The sequence below is a fragment of the Patiria miniata genome, unplaced genomic scaffold (assembly GCF_015706575.1).
Source record: "Patiria miniata isolate m_02_andy unplaced genomic scaffold, ASM1570657v1 HiC_scaffold_8, whole genome shotgun sequence".
Lineage (NCBI taxonomy): Eukaryota > Metazoa > Echinodermata > Asteroidea > Valvatida > Asterinidae > Patiria > Patiria miniata.
Window position 1 is genome coordinate 13,344,562 of NW_024037075.1, and position 8,519 is coordinate 13,353,080.

An 8,519-nucleotide genomic window follows, 5' to 3' on the forward strand; every position below is an offset into this window, starting at 1 on the left:
TCGGATACCCGATTACCCTATTATCTTGTAAACTCACAGCCCAGCAGTACTTCAATGAGGGAGATGGGTCTAAGGCCGGCCTCAAGTTGACCTGCGATTTGCTTGCACCGCGACGGAACTACATGTAGCCTTGGTCAAGGCATTTGTTGACATTGTCCGTGATGGTATCTGACATGCGCTGGGCATGCGCTATGCACTGTATAAAGCACTATTGACGAACACCTTGACCAAGGCTAGTTCGTCACGGCACAAGTAAAAGGCCAGTCGAGAAGCGGCCTTAGTTTAGCCGTTGCCTTCAACAAACCTGTTTTGTTTCTGACCTTACACTACCTGTACATGTTTTGATTTTTACACGTTGGACTGAATCAGTTTAATGAAAATGCCTTTATTGTAGGTCACTCTCAATTATTCATTCCCCGCCCTCCCCCCCCCCAAAAGGCACGCACAAATAAAGGGATAATATGAACAAGCATTGAACTTAATGACCATTTTAATGGAATAAATATGTATTTGGCCGGTTTGAAACAAGTACGTTGAAACCAACTAGGGTCTGGTTGCCAATAATGACCCGGCCGAAGGCGAGGGCCAATATCTGCTTCCAGGCATGCCATGCCCCTAGCCGGTTTGAAACATACAGCCAAGCACAAAGAAATTCCCACTCATAAATACCTTGTAATCAAAAAATCTGCAAAACAAGTCAACAAATCACAAATCAGTGTTAGTTCGTGAAAACGAAAATGTATGGATTGCACGCATCCGGTGCCACAATGTGCCAGCTGTTACTTCGTGAAAACGAAAATAACGTGGTTCTGTAAAAAAAAAAAAAAAAAAAAACATGCGTGCTTGGCACCCATGCAGAACTGAGGATTACTTCGTGGTCACGGTGTCGGTAACGAATTGCCTACCTCACGCTAAAATGCTGACCTGCAAATCCTGTACGTTGGCAGGGTCCATGAAGTGAATTTTATTGAGGAACATATTTTTTTTTACTTTTAAGAAACATCAAAGTTCATTGAACCTGCTATGATACATTATCCGCAACATTGTATTTATAAATTGAATTATCCATGCATGACTTGAATTGCTGGAAGAATTTTGAAAATGTTTACACAATCGAAATGAATTGTGTATATAGAGTTGATTTGTTAGGAAAATATGAAGGTTATGAAAGTAAATGACTTTTTGATGTTTAATAAGGGAATAAATGTGTGCTCCGGAGGTTTTTATCACTCTGTTTAATACCACTTAGAGTCTGGGTGCTGATAATTACCCGAGCCGGAGGCGAGGGTAATTATCAGCACCCAGACTCTAAGTGGTATTAAACAGAGTGATAAATACCGACGGAGTACATATTTATTCCCATTCATAAATACCTTTTCTGTAAAAAAAAATCATATAATTCGTTCAAAACATCCCGATTTTGTTCAACAACTTCACTTTATGCTTTTTGAATCATCCCTCCTGCAAAATAATGGAGTGTTCAGCTGGCGAGTAAGATGAAAACAACCCTTTTATGGAGATTGACGCGCGCGTATCATGTTCTATGCGATGTCGCGCAGAACGCACCTGGCGCGTTGCGTTTTGAATTTAGAACTATAAAATTCTAACTCCCTGGTAGTGTTGCGCATGCCTACGTGAGGATTGTGAACGTTCAACCAATGAAACGATAAGAGGCACTGGATTTTTAGGAGTCCACATTTTATTGTGACACTGGAAAAGTGTTTAAGACCAGCTAGCCATGTCTTTATCATCCGTTTAATACCGGCCACGTGACGGGCTCTCGACCAATAGGAATGGCTAAACTGTCTGAGGTATTTATGAATGGATTACAATAGCCGCATCAGTTTGCTTAGCCTATACTGACACGTGTGTTACGCCCCAACTTCTCGTCGGTCCCAATATATGTTGGGACTGTCCCAACTTGGGTGATCCAGTTGGGCAGCAACATTTTTCCCATGATTTTGTCCAGCAAAACCGGATGACAAAAGTAAAGTTGGCCCTTGGGATGAGGATTGTCGGGATAGGGCCAGGATGCTTGCATGGTCCTACCGCCAGGACAGTAGGACCAAGGGCACACGCTCAGGCCGGGCCTGGGAGCTCAGAGGCAGATCAAACATGTCATCTTTTTGTAGCAACTTCTGGAAAACCGTGTAGAAAATGGCTCAGTTTGTCTGATGACACTGTGCAGCACATGGCCGTGGATGTGCTCATCACTGGCACCTACGCTCGTTGGTAAATGGTGCCCTCTAACATAACATCCATGTATGAGTAGCAGTGCCCAACCCAAGTTAGGCCTGCCCATTGCAACTTGGATGATCTAGTTTGGCTCAAGTTGGGACAGTCCCAACATAAGCTGGGTCCGACGACCAAGTTGGGGCATAACACATGTATGAGGATTCTTCAAATCATTTTGTGGTCTAATCTCTTGTTTCCAAATCGACAAAAGTGTGAAAAATGAGGACCAACATTATCTTTCTTGTTTGATAAGCTGTACGATAATTCACAATGGAAACATTTCCATATCTTTTGTTCATTTCTTCTAGAATCTTGCGTCTTATTTTCCTGTGGATTTGTTGTTTTTCATCATTACAGCATGTGACACACCTGGAGGTCCTGTTGGAGGTCAAACAAAGGTCACCCTGCGAAACGAACACTGGCGATACATCGTTACATGGTGAGTACCATCAATCACGGCATTATTTGAAGTAATGAATTTGAAGTACAATATATTTAAGTGAAATTGATTTAAATTCTGAATAAGTTGACTCCCAGGGTTGTTCGATATCAGAATGTTTGATCAGAATGTTTGATGCACTTTATATATTGTTCAGTTAAAATAGTTTTGCAAGTTCTTGCAATACAATTGCATATCTGGCTGGTGCATGTCGCAAAAGAAGTTAAAACCTACGTAAACAATTGTTTATGTCCATTTCGTCTCAAAGAACATGCTTCTCAGCAACTTCCTCACCACAAAAAAGACAACATTTCTGCCGTCGGTATGTTTACTTTCTGGTTTGTTACCTTCAAACTCAGTTTTCTGATGAGACTTGCAAGCTTTCCTTTACCTAGGTGAAAGCATGCACCGTACCAGTACATGCAGGATGTATGGTTCTTGCCACTGTAAAGATAATAGCCAATGCTGGAAGAAGTAGGAGCAGTTTACAGCACTGAACATAAAGTCAAATCTCTACATCATAAAAAGGTCACGAAAACATCTTTGGAAAACAGGATCTCATACAACGTGCCCTCTGGAGACGTGTGCACAATAGGGAACAAAAGATTGTATACGTCTCCACAAGGCAAATTCTATCTAGACGAATACGTCTGCACAAGGTTTTCACGAAATAGATATATGGATTTTACTCAAAAACTAGGAATTTCCAAGGTGGGTTGATCTGTCGCAAACGGAAGAGTTTTAGAAAAGGGATATTAAGCCCAAATTTCAGCCAAGGAAAATAATTCTGGTTAAAATAAGATCATTTTGAATCTTCACTTGCAAACTCGAAAACCTTAGGCCCTACTACGAAACAAAGAAATGTCTCCACAAGGATACACATTTCAGTATGGGTTTTTGTGTGTGTTGATGCACAAAGCTTGATTTCACTTTTCTGGGTTTGTCTTGTCTGGTGCTGTCTTTACAAATCCTGGCCTGCCTACACCATTTTAAAACAGCAAGTAATCTGAAGCGGGGGAATGTTTACTCTTGGCCTACCGGTAGTCAACAATGTTATGAAAAGTTATCAAATGTATTAAATTTTACGTACACCAAATTGATGAGTTCACATGGTTCACATAGAGACACATGCACACATCTTGCGTTGCACTGCATGTGATCTCTTCACAAGCTACACATGCTCAGCTCAGCCCAGTTATGCCTCTTTGGACCTCATGGCACGAGGGGTGTCAGTCATTGGGACATTTGCTTACTGTTCGTAACATTTAAAAATTTTGTGAGGCATTCTGGCAAAATGCAATGGAACTGGGCACAGTTGTAATCCCTTATATGTCTGCTACACAGATATTAAAGAAATAGTATAAATATGGTGGAATAGCAGTGTTTATATAACTGACATACAGATCCTAGTCATTTGATTGGTGGAACTCACATCACATGACATTCGTTATTGCTCCCATTCACGCCGCGGCTCAAAAAGTACTATCCGCCCATGGGAATGGGAAATACTATTCAACAGTTAGGATCATGACGCGGTATTTGTGTGCAAATGCATGCTGGTGTGCGCGTTCAGCGTTGCGCGTAGCGCGTATTTTTCCAAAGAGCCAGCGCTACAGCGTTTGGTTCAAACATTTTCGTGAAGGGGTGGTTTGGAAGAGACAAATACATTTTCCTCCAGGTTTGTATTGAAATAAAAGTTCAAATATATCAAATGACAAGGATCTATATGTCAGTTATATAAAACAAATATTGAGTGGCTTTAAATTGTGAAATGGGAGGAATATTATCGCTCGGTAATATCTGGACTTTTCCATTTCACGAGGCTTCGCCTCGTGAAATGGAAAAGTCCAGATTTTACCTTGCGATAATATTCCTCCCATTCCACGCTGAGCCACTCAATATTTGTATAAAAGAAACCAACACAAATTGGCATGTTTTATTTTCACGAATACAAAACTTGAAACTTTAAAGGCCTTTTTGAAGTATTTTACTTTTTTGACATGTCGAGAAACGTGAACTTTAAACAGTCATAACTTGTCACCAGAATATCTGATTGGAGTGCAGCAAACAATATTGTAAGCAGAATTGTATTCTCTTCTTACTGCCCACAAATCCTCACGTGACACCGCGCACTCATCGATTGTAGAGAGGAGAGACATATGAATTTAAAGCTTCCGTATACGTGATAAATTATCGCAGTAACGCGGTATCGCGGAAGGAATTATCTTTGAATTCCAGGTTTCTGTGATAAATTATCACAGTAACGCGGTATCGAGGAATAGGTATCTCTGATTTCTGGATTTCTGTGATAAATTATCACAGTAACGCGGTATCTTGGAAGGAATCTTTGAATTCCGGATTTCTGTGATAAATTATCGCGGTAACGCGGTATCGCAGAAGGATTTATCTTTGAATTCCTGATTTCTGCAATAAATTATCGCTGTAACGCGGTATCGCGGAAGGCAATTCAAGGTTCCGTACCATTGTCCTCTACCTTTCTCAATCCTGAAAGAAAAATCCTTGCAAACTGTCAGTGAAATAAAGAATTCTAAAAAAAAAAACCACCACTTTGCAAGCAAGCTTATTAGAGGGGGACTCGTGGGACTCGAACCCACGACCTCCTGCTATTCAACCGCTGGATTCTCCAACTTGAGGAATTGAAATCTGTGTTTTAAAACTGTTGTCCATCTTTAATTTGAGGCTGGATTTCTTGGTGAAAGCATCAGGGTTTGTGCAGGAAGTGACAGGTTGAGTTTGAAATTTAGGTAAGTAATGTTTTCGATATATTTGTAACAATTTAGTTGGACTGTCAGATTGGCTACCGGTATTGATTAAAATGGTTCCTAATAAGTGAAAGGCTTGATGCCTTTGTAGAGTTGGTCCAGACACTAGTGCCAGTTTTAGGATGTAGGCCTACTTTCAAATAATTATTTCAACAGTTTTTGATTGCATTTTATTATAGTTTCTTATAATGCCTTCTTTCGTTGATTACTTCAAAATGATAGCTTGCCAGAAAGATTAATTTCACAGGGAGTTTAGTCCACTTACTATCTTTCAACCAAGTAAGTTTTTCAACAAAAATACGCCAGTTACTTTTTCGGATGGCTGCAAATGATGGACTATAGCTTTAAAATGGTTCCTAATAAGTGAAAGGCTTGATGCCTTTGTAGCGTTGGTCCAGACATTAGTGCCAGTGTTAGGATGTAGGCCTACTTCCAAATAATGATTCCAGCAGTTTTTTAATTGCATTTGATTATAGTTTCTCATAATGCCGGTATTAAAATATGCCGCTAGAAACGTTTGGTGGATCAGTGTCACATTTTTGTACCAAGCTATGCAGGCCTATACACGTGTTGACTAAAGGCTCAAAGGTGAATTAATTTGCATTGAATAGATGCTGAGCTTAGAATAACACTTCTGAACACATGAAATCACGCCATTTGATAAGAAAAGTCATCCATTGACTCGTCAACTTTGTAGATCTTTCCATGACAGCAGACCAAATAAAACACTTCAGCGTGGACTTCAGTGTTGACTTACAACAATTTGGGAAAACCCAGATGTATTTATTTAGGCCTACTAGGACAAATGTAGTTTATATAATATCAATACGCGATTTGCCAGAATTAAAAACAGCCTTTTATTGCTGTTTTAAGATATATTTAGGACAAAATAGACTTATTAGGACAAGATATAAATATTGAAATTGCATGTTTTGTTTCATTGGGTGCAGCCTGCTTGCATGTGACAGAATATCAAAGTCATTTGTCAATCATTAAGGGGCCATTCAGAATTTTCAATGTTTTAAAATTTCGATCTTTTTTCCAAATTGTGGGTGGGTGGGTCAAGCTAAATAATTGAAAATCGAAATTCACTTTCCATGGAAAAACGATTAAAAAAACAAAGAAAGATAGATCTTTTGACTTGCCTGAACAACGCGCAAGCGTTCCGATATCGCGATGCGTGTTTCTTTTCCAACTTGGTCCCTTGGTCCCCTGTATACGCGTACACGACGTACATGTACAGTATACATACAGCTGTATGTACTGTACATGTACGTCATGTACGTGTATATAGACCCACTGTGGCATGAGAGGGAGGTGGTTTTTCGGTAGACTTGGATGCCGGGCGTTTCTAGCGGTTAGGCCGTGCAGAGGCACCAGGGTACCAGGTGTACTAGATCGGCTCTATAACACGCCGCGGGTGTCGATTACCAATCGCTATAAAAACTGGACTATTCAACCACTGGACTCCAAGACTACGAGGACCGCAGCCTGTGATGTGATGACTGCCCAAACCTGATGTTTTTCTTTCGCTCGTACCCCTGCCCTGCAAACAGGGAAGGGGGTACGAGGGAATGTTTTTCTCAGCTACCTCACGTGACAGGCACAACCTCGTATGTCACATGTCATCCACCTCATCCAGAAATAGCCCCATAAATGTGGCCAATTTACTGGACTGCATCCGTAAATAAAGGCCACACTGACACCATATACAAAAACATTTTGATTTTCACATTTAGGCTTAGTTTGTAGTTCATTTTTGCATTAGAAGCATACTCACCCCCTTTATAGGCTAATTGGAAAGTGCTGCCTTTTTCAGATGTCTATTTTTCGTAAAATTTCATGTTGAAATTTTGATACGCAAACGTGTGCAAACGAATCTGGAAATTTCACGGAGAATAGACACCTGAAAAAGGCAACACTTTCTGATTAGCCTTTAAAGAGGGTGAATATTCTTCTAAAGCAAAAATAAACTACAAACTAAGCCTAAATGTGAAAATCAAAATTTGACAAAGTTCGACATGTTTTTGTACATGGTGGCAGTGTAACCTTTATTTACGGAGGCAGTCCAGTAAATTGGCCACATTTATGGGGCTAATCTAGAAAATGACAAAACCACGGTCATCTTTGTGGCTTCCAAGACTGCAACCTGTCTTTCCAAACAGCATATCAGCTGGTAAAACACAAGAAAACTGAAGGCCACCACTGCAAAAGAGGAAGACCGACAACTTCACGCCGTCACTGAACTAGACACACATAATTATACATGGGTACACATGTACAAGTACATGGGTATACATGTACATGTTCAAGTATATGTACACACTGTACATACAAGTGCATGTACATGTACATGTTCAGTCTTTTATTAATCGAAAATAGGGGTGGGTGGGTGGGTGGGTCAAAATAATTTGGAAAAAAAGTCGAAATTTTAAAACATTAAAAATTCTGAATGGCCCCTAACTTGTAAAGTTTGAGTCAATGCCATATATGGGCATTTATCGAGATATTAATTTGCATAATGTAGTTCCGTCAAGTGGTCATGAGATTGGTGGGCGTAGCAGCTGCATTGCTTTAGTGTCGTCTTGGATGTCTCTGAATCAACCCGCTTCAAACCTAACTGTAAGTTTTGCCTCAACGATGGTTCATTTCTTTAGTTTTTGGTTCTTATTTTGTTTCCTGGTTCTTACTAAATTTCGGGGGTAACCTATTGAGAGGTTTCACTGTTGCATTTTACCTATCTCACTCACTGACGATCAACTGTGCAGTCTCGCGCAGTTTCTACCAGTCACTCAAGACCACTTCTTTTTTTTAGACCAAAGTTTCGTAGGACCTGGGCACAGTGCCTACTGTGACTATTTGTATTGGATAATCCAGACCTGGTTGTACCCTCAAGACCCTTTGAGACCACAGCAAAATGTACCACTTACATGTAGATCTACGTACGGCTTTATTCATTTGCAAGCTGAATTACGTACAAGTCTAGTCTTTTTTCCAAAGATAAACGACATTGTAAGTACAAGTTTTCATGCTGAAGAATGAGATTAAAGCTGGAATGAAGA

At 40.2% G+C, this 8,519-nt stretch overlaps 1 long non-coding RNA gene across 1 annotated transcript; it reads left to right on the plus strand.

The window, feature by feature from the left end:
• The first annotated feature begins 2,029 nt into the window (after positions 1–2,029).
• LOC119719334 lies at positions 2,030–8,085 on the plus strand. Its single transcript, XR_005269901.1, has 3 exons — positions 2,030–2,232; positions 2,593–2,674; positions 7,985–8,085. It is a non-coding gene; the product is annotated as an uncharacterized LOC119719334 (long non-coding RNA).
• Positions 8,086–8,519: the final 434 nt, after the last annotated feature.